Raw genomic sequence first — 9,487 nt, 5'->3', positions numbered from 1 at the left:
CGAGGTTTCAAGTATGTCCTTGTAGTTGTATGCGCTTTGTCCAGGTGGACAGAAGCATATCCAGTCCCAGATTACACAGCCGCGACCACTGCTAAGCAGTTGGTTCGTGAGTTCTTCCCCCGTTATGGACTCCCTAGAGTCGTATATTCTGATAAACGGCCAACCATTCTCATCTGAGTTGATGAAACATGTTTCCCTGTTGTTAGGGTACCAGTGGAAGTTCCATTGTGTACGCCATCCTGAAGCAGCCGGTCTCGTAGAGAGACATAATCAGACCCTGAAAATTCGCATCGCCAAAGTATGTAAAGAGAAAGGTGTAGACTGGCTAGTAGCTCTGCCAGTCGCTTTGTTTTATATGCGCATGGTCGCACATTCCAGATCAGGTCTGTCCCCATATGAGGTCGTTTTCGGCCGCCCCCCTAACATGTGGGGTACACCTAGACCCCGAAGTATTACCGATGTTTCAAGTAATATGCTGACAGATTACCTAGCTTCCTTGATGTCTGCCCTCAACTCTTGTCGTTCACAGGTTGCCGCCGCCTTTCCAGACAATACCGAGGTGGCACCGCATGAAATCGTTCCCGGATCCATGGTCCTAGTGCGAAATTTTGACCGTTCAAGTCCGCTGGAGCCTCGCTGGAAGGAGCCCCGACAGGTCCTCCTGGCCACCCGTACAGCCGTGAAGTTGGAGGGACGCAAAGGCTGGGTGCATCTTTCGCATATCAAAAAGTTTTATGGATTGAAACCAGTTTCAAAGAACATTTCCGAGGATTTAAAGGACTGCCAAAGTACTATTCTTAAGGACTGTCCCGCAAAAGACAATGTTACTACACCCTCCCTGTTAGAGACAACTCCGCAACAGGAGTATAAGAAAAAGTTAAGGTCTAGTAAAATAAGTCAGCCAGTTTGATTGTCTAAGTCCTCCCCTAGGTGAAACGGTTAGACCGGTTTCTGACATGTATAAAATAGACCCCCATAGTGAGAGAGTTAGTCAAAACTCAATCCGATGTATCGTTTTTCTAAGTTTCATATTATTTCTCAGCATTATGATTTCCTGCACCAGTTATGCATTTTACTTGTATTTTCCAGTTTCTCATGTAAATAAGTCTTCTAATGTTACAGTAGAGCACACGTTTAGTGATCTGCCTCCTCATGAACTCTCTTACCGCCTCGCTATGCGTAACAATTCCTTTATCCGCATGTTGCATTATTCACACCAGACCAGCAATGCCACTAATTGTTGGGTGTGTGGTCGACTCCCCCCTTTCCAGACACCGAAGGGAGTTCTGCCACTCTTTCCTTATCCATTTTCACATAATGGTTCGTGTGGAGCATGGTCCACGTTAACGTCATCCTCAACAGATATGTCTTTTCTTAACAGTACATGTTTTCCAGACAAGCAAGGTCTTCCCCACAGAACCGGGTTAGATCTAGAAAACGAAGTTTACAATTTAGGAAATTATTCTTCGAATTTCATGGTCCTGAATGTTCAGTCTGATTCTACTCCAGACTTACCTGCTATTTCAGTACTACCAGTCAAAGGTGAATTATGTGTCCGAAATAATGGTTCCGTACATGTAGGACATAGTGATTGTACTACTATTGTCAAGTATAGTGACAGTGCGAAATCTATTTTCAAAGCTTCACGTCATTCTTATTTTATTTGTGGTCAAACCGCATATGTTCGTCTGCCCCTCGATTGGGAGGGAACCTGTTACATTGCCTTCCTACTGCCACCAGTTTTCCTAGCCCCATCTGATTATCACAGAAATACACATCTAGTACACATTAGACATAGAAGGGAGATCGAGTCCCCGATTGTCGATTATACTGAAACTGCTCTAGAACAGTATACAGATTTCAATAGAGGTTTCTTCTTTTTTATAGGCCCTATCCAGAATAGCAAGCTAATTCGTAGGTTAACCAGAACCCTTGAAGCAGTAGTTAATGAGACTGCCTCTGCCCTAGGTAATTTGACTGAAGAGCAATCTGCTATGAGATTTGTCGTTTTACAGAATCGTCTCGTCCTTGACGTCATATTGGCCGATAGGGGCGGGGCCTGTAGAGTCATCGGATCTAGTTGCTGCATTTTCATTCCAAATAACGCGCCGTCCGTTTATTCAGCTATAACTAGACTCCATAAAATTGCCCATCTGTTACACCAAGATCCAGGCACCTGGACATGGTCCGGTTGGTTCTGGAATATAATTTCCGCCTGGGGATGGAAAGTATTGTCCTTTCTAGGTATTGCAGTAGCGATCATATTCAGTTGCTGCCTCTGTATACAATGTGGCCCTGCGATTTGCGGCATTTGTGCTACATCATGTGTTCCTAGTCCCAAGCCCCGTTCTAAATCCCGTTCCAAGAAAATTCGAGACGAGCAAATGATACTGTATGAAATGATAGATGGTATCATGAATATTGATGTTTCCTGATGGAAACGTAGTGACAAGGAGGGAATGTGGAAAAGTAAATTTTGCCATGTTCTGTGTCCCTACGCGTCCTCCATCATATGTTATGTGTGCATGATTAATATGCATATGTATTCCCCATGTTCGATTAATGACGCAATTACAGTTGTGTCCATCTCTATTATGTCTATTTCTAGTTCTCGTGAATACTACGAATATCAGGCCTATGTAAAGTTACGTTGCCACGTTTCTCAGTGTGCACGTTATTCCATTGTAAAGTCCCCGTTTCTAGGCCTCAAAAGGGCCTGGACACCAGATTCAGCTCCTGTCTCCTGAGCCCTCGCTGAGGAGCGATACAGCCCCCACCTGTATCCTCGACCCTTCACTTACTTCCTGCCTCACAGTGCCCGGTTCAGCCTGGCTCTACCTCTGAGTCTGCCAAGAGTATGTTATGATTCTAGTTATCAGTTCAGCCCTCCTTCTCTGCATTCCTAAAGCTACTGAACCGCATCAATAGTTTCCGTCATTGTCTAGCCTTTACGTCTCCATGTAAGAGAAATACTGTATTTAATGGTCATTTAATATTCTTCATCACGCACTACATGTAGAATAATGCATGCTCCAGTCTTAGAGTCTGTTAGCCTTTACCCCGATAACTTTTGGATTCTATCAACATGTTCTCTAAACATCAGATACTAGATACTGTTTAGGTACATGTCGCCCTGACTCTCCAGACTTCAGTCTCTGCTCCTAACACAGAGTTCGTAGCCCCCAGCTTCTCCTAGTAATACGTCATTGCCAGTTTGCGCGCACCATCAGGTTAGAGGTCCCGGCTCCTTAGGTAGCCCCCTCCATGTTTCCGCCCCATTCATGACATATTCTGTTACGTTTGCATCACATATCTATGTATACGCCCTGTTACACCCACTTTCACCCTTATCTTTCGCGACTGCTACGCGTCACACCCTTTGCTCCACCCACTGCTCCGCCTGTCATATGTACTGTAATGCAACTGTTTTACTATATATACTTGTGTATTGTTATTAAAAGCTAGCGCGCTCATCCCAGATCCAGCCCCGGCAGCTGCCGGGCCATGCCATCCTATTCCTATGCAGGTTGTCCTGTTCCTGTCCTTTATGCTGTAATAAACCTGCAAACTCCTACTACCTCGAATCTTGACTCTTATTTATTGAGCTATCTGTTATTGCTATGCCTAGTCAAACCTAGATCCGGTATTATTTATTTATATACCACAAAAGTGTAAAAGGCTTACTGTAGTTTGGTGTAGCTAGAACTGGAGCTTGGCATAGGGCTTTCTTTAATTCATTAAAACTAAGTGTATGTTCTGATGTCCAAGGGAGGACAGTCGATACGGCTGCCTCCTGTGTCGTTAACTGTATCAGTGGTTTGGCTAGAAATGCATACTGAGGAATCCATTGTCTGCAATAAGAAGTAAGGCCGATAAAAGCACGTACCTCCTTCTGGGTCTTTGGCTGAGGAAGACTCGCTATTAACTGGATACGGTCAGGTGTCAACTGCCTACCCCACTTGGACAGTAAGTGGCCTAAGTAGATCACTTGCTGGACACAGAATTGAAGCTTAGAAGGGGACACCTTGTGCCCCATCTCGGCTAGGAAATACAATACTGTAAGTGAGGCTCGCTCGCAAGCACGTTCAGAACGGGCTGTGATCAGTAGATCATCGACATACTGGAGCAGGGCAGTGCCAGTTGGCATGTGAATATTGTCTAGTTGTCTCTTGAGTGCTTGACTGTAAATACTAGGACTTTCTGTGAAACCTTGAGGAGCGCGTGTGAACATATAGCTCCTTCCATTTAAACAAAATCCGAAAAGAAACTGGCAGTCCGGATGAATGGGGACACTGAAAAACGCGTTCTTGAGGTCTATGACAGTGAAAAATGTGGCTTCGGAATCAATGGCTGTCAATAGGGAAGAGATATCTGGGACAACTGGGTACTGGGGAATAATACATTTATTGAGTTCTCGAAGGTCAATCACTAATCGATATACCGGGGGTGCATTTGGATCAGTACGTTTCATGACAGGAATGATCGGAGAATTACATACATTGGAGTCAGTTTCTACCACTACTCCTTGAGCGATGAGCTCGTCAATAATTTTGGATAAGGCTGCTACAGCCTCAGGTGGCAATCTGTACTGTCTGATTCGTGGCAGGACTACACCTGGTTTAAGAGTCACACGATGGGGTGTGATTTGCATATAGCCAACATCAGTTGGACCTTGCGCCCATAGATGCTGCGGGACATTAGACAATCTCGGATCAAAATCTCGTAATACATAGTGACCCTTGAAGTCACGAAGAAACAATCGTATTCCCTCTGGGGAACAGCATATAACTGCACCTAACTCTTTCAGTGTTTTAATGCCTAATAGATTTTCTGGACATGACTTAGTAAGTAACAGATCAGTAGTGCGGGACAGTGGACCTACTTCTAGGGTAACTGGCTTTGATATTTCATTTACAATAGGCTTTCCTGAAAATCCAAGGGAAACATTTCTAGAGCCTGAGAGCGGAGCCCCTGGAACTTCGGCGTGACTGATGGTGGTCCTACTTGCCCCTGTATCAATCAGAAACTTTCTGTCTTTCCCTAGTACTTGACTGTGAACATAGGGACCCTCTTGATCTACAGGTATCTCGATGAGAGGCAAGCCTACCTCCCTCTCTAGGCTGTTTCATGAATATGGCTGATACTCTGGATACTCTGACTGCGCATACTGATACATCTGCTGTGTAACATGCTGTGTTGCAGCGATGGGCTGCGGTACAGTAACTGTCTGTGGTGCATTCTGTGGCTGAGAAGTCTGTGAAACTTGCTCTTGTCTAGGCGGACGTGGTCTTTCTTTAGTCTTACCGGTAGCTATGTTGTGTTTCAGAACTGCACACTCGTTTATAAAATGACCTGGCTGTTTACAATAATTGCAGTTCCCTTTAACGGGAGCTGCAGGGTGACTGGCTTGATTCGGACCCCTCTTCTGACTGTCTTGAGGAACAGATTGTGCAACTAGTACTTTCATTTTCGTGTCTTTCATACGCTTTCTCTCGTGTTCTTGCTCTTCTCTGATTCTATTCTGGTGATATTGAAGCATCTGTAACATCTGGGACGGGGTATTAGCTTGCCAGGTACTTTCGACTTTCAAAACTCGATTCTTAACTTGTGGACTTGAATTCTCGACTAGTTTAGTTACAAAAAGATGAGGGTATGACTCGCTACTTGTCTTGAGGCCACTGTTTATAATAAAAAAAAATTCAAATCTAGAGTAAAAATCACTAGTGTCTTCGTCTTGTTTCTGTTTACATGCTGAGATTGCATCCCAGTCTTCCTTTTTAGTTGCTAATAGTCTGGGCAAAACTTGTATTAACAGTTCAGGTAATTCTTTACATTTATCTCCAAGACCGGTACCTGGTACTCGTGCCTTATCTTCAGCTTCTAGAACTGCCCAATCGATCTTTTTCTCTCCCACCTCCCATTCTTTTTCCTTGAGTTTCTCATATACCCCTGCGGGCAACAAGACTTTTAACATTTTAATGATATCTGGATACGTGTATTCTCCCATACGGAGCATGTCCTTTAATTCTCGGTGGAACCCTGCTGGATCTTTATCATGACAGGGAATTAACTTTTTCATCTCTAAGAGTTCCATCTTTGTGATCGGGGTGTAAACAAACACTCGTTGCATTTCACCACCGTCTGTCTTAACTGGATGCACTTCTCGTAACGGATTCTGTCTGTCTATGTAAAACGGTTTACTTTCTGGGGGTGAAACATGAACAAAATGCGGGTTCAGAAACATACTATATTTGTGGCGCTGTTCTAGAATGACACTAATCAAATCGGTACCTAAACCTTTCCATCTATACTGGAGCAACTCGTTCAGGACATCGTGTAACGGACCTGCATCAGAATGTTGACCCTCATACAATGTAATGAGGTGCTGGATCATATACATACCCACCAGTCGCTGCTCGGCTGGGGGCAATTTCAGAAACATTTGTGCCACTATTTCGTCTGGAAAAGTGGTAGAATCAGTAATCCATCGGACTGCTGATCGGGCTAGTTCTTGTTCATGCATAGTACTTAATTCACTGTAACCGATTCGTGATTTCAGAATGTGATCGGTAGCTTGAAATACTTGTTCCAGAGAACCTTGTTCTGGTGCTGGATGATGTAAAACTGACTTGTGTTCTAGGCGCAAATGGCGATCTGGAAATCTAGATTTTCCTACATACGCTATTCTGTCGGGATTCTCGTCCTCTACCTCTTCAGTATCTGAGTTACTTTCTTTCTCGCTTACTTGTGCTGCTTTACGTTGTTCGTGTAACTTTATTATTTCTTTACGGATTTTCTTGTACATACTCTCTATACTACTGATAGTCTTGTGTTTACCCTCGGCTATATTATCACTCCACCTTGTCAGGATTTTCATTTCGGCTTGATCTTTGGTCGGATAATCTTGTTCTCTTATTAGACAATTAATCAGAAACTTTAATAGCATGAGCTGGACTTCAACTTTTCTTTGGCACATAACGTCACTAATACTTTCTGGATCATTCCCTGTACGGATGAAACGATATATTCTGTCTAGATCTCCTTTCATATCTGGTAGGGTGACTAGATACTCGGTCACCTTTCTCACGCGTAATGAATATAGAACCATATTATCCTCGCCTGGGACTGGATCATAGCCACATTCGTTAAGGGCTTTTCTTATTTCTGCAACAGACTGATACCTGGGCGTACGCTGTGACGCTTGTGCATGTAATTCGGCTAACGTTAAACGCTTGTGTGGCGGCGGGGTTCCTGGAGGACCTCCCCCTGCGGCCCCTAAACTAGAGTCGTCTACTGATGCTCTTCGTCCTGGCAGAGTGGGAAATGGAAATGCAGGCTGGACTTGTATGGCGGGCTGGACCGGGGGTACCATAACAGGTACTCCGGTGTCTGGAGGAGCGGGAAGTGCCTGATTTACAGGGACTGGCGGAGCGGGATTTGCATATTCTGGGACTGTGTCGTCCAAATAGGACGAAATGAAAATATCAGCTGCGGTCGGTTTGTGACGTAGCTTGGTCGGAACTAAGGGTGGCGGAAAATTACTGAATGCCTCCGGGGTCGCTTTTGGCAAGCCCTCGGCAAGAAGAGGATACATACCCTTAATAAGAGCATGCCTCTGTCTGTCTGACTGTTCGGCTTTAACTCGTTCACCTATCTCGATTAATTCTTTTTCTTGTGCTCGCTCTAAGGATTCTCTACTTAATTCAGACTTTCTGATTTCTTTTTCGGTTCTTTTATGAGATTCTTTGCGCCATAACTCAATGGCATCTTTCTGTGACTGTCTGGCTTTCTTTTTCCATAATGCCTCTTCTACTCTCATGATGCACTCGGCATCCCACGTACCTGATACGGGCCATCTATACTTTTCCTCTAACTCTTTGGTATACTCTACCCATAAATCTAGATATAATATGGCACTTATGCCATGCTTCTGATACATAAAATGACCTGGACTGTCCCTAGGCGGGACAGGAACTGCTTCTTCTAGCAGACCCTTTCTAGTTTTTAACTGACGTAATCTCGAAAAGAGGGACATTGCAAACTTGAATCTGAACACAATACAATACACGAGGAACAATAACAATTGAGAAAACAATTCAGGCATACCACGACATTGAAAATACATTGAATAACATTATGAAACAACAGTTCGGACAGAATACTACCTGGAACACTGAGAACAGAAACACATGAATTTCTCGAGAACGGAACAGGCTAGAATTACTGGATGCGCTGCTGAAACAGCACGGAACATACCGGTCCCATAAAAGGACGCATCAAGACCCGTATCCACCTAGGTGAACACTTCGTTTCAGATCTGCGTACCCAGACCCATCGGACCAGAGACAATTTAGATTGACCCTGTCTAGATACTACCCCAGCAACGGTACTCACCGGGCAGCAAGAACGGAAGGCCTCGGACTGGACTGGACTGCTTTGACGCCGGACGGACGAACTTCGGACTTCTGTTACGGGTGGGCCTCCGGATACCTCGGACCTTGGACTCTCGGCTTGGGCTCTGGTCGGGACTCGCCGCGTTCCTCCACCGCCTCGTCTGGATGCTGGACCGCCACCTCCGTCTCCTCCGTGGGCCTGAGGGATACTTGAAGCAGAAATATCTGCACGTGCACGGTATGGTTCCGTCACAGCTGCAGAGGGTCAGGGGGCCGGGGTGGCTTCACCGGCGTGTGGGGAAAGGGCAAGTTCCTGTTCGGGCGCCATTATGTGGTATATAAATAAATAATACCGGATCTAGGTTTGACTAGGCATAGCAATAACAGATAGCTCAATAAATAAGAGTCAAGATTCGAGGTAGTAGGAGTTTGCAGGTTTATTACAGCATAAAGGACAGGAACAGGACAACCTGCATAGGAATAGGATGGCAGGGCCCGGCAGCTGCCGGGGCTGGATCTGGGATGAGCGCGCTAGCTTTTAATAACAATACACAAGTATATATAGTAAAACAGTTGCATTACAGTACATATGACAGGCGGAGCAGTGGGTGGAGCAAAGGGTGTGACGCGTAGCAGTCGCGAAAGATAAGGGTGAAAGTGGGTGTAACAGGGCGTATACATAGATATGTGATGCAAACGTAACAGAATATGTCATGAATGGGGCGGAAACATGGAGGGGGCTACCTAAGGAGCCGGGACCTCTAACCTGATGGTGCGCGCAAACTGGCAATGACGTATTACTAGGAGAAGCTGGGGGCTACGAACTCTGTGTTAGGAGCAGAGACTGAAGTCTGGAGAGTCAGGGCGACATGTACCTAAACAGTATCTAGTATCTGATGTTTAGAGAACATGTTGATAGAATCCAAAAGTTATCGGGGTAAAGGCTAACAGACTCTAAGACTGGAGCATGCATTATTCTACATGTAGTGCGTGATGAAGAATATTAAATGACATGGAGACGTAAAGGCTAGACAATGACGGAAACTATTGATGCGGTTCAGTAGCTTTAGGAATGCAGAGAAGGAGGGCTGAAC

The sequence above is a fragment of the Lissotriton helveticus genome, chromosome 12 (assembly GCF_964261635.1).
Source record: "Lissotriton helveticus chromosome 12, aLisHel1.1, whole genome shotgun sequence".
NCBI lineage: Eukaryota > Metazoa > Chordata > Amphibia > Caudata > Salamandridae > Lissotriton > Lissotriton helveticus.
The sequence above is the reverse complement of the archived record's forward strand: the minus strand, read 5'-3'. Positions refer to the sequence as shown.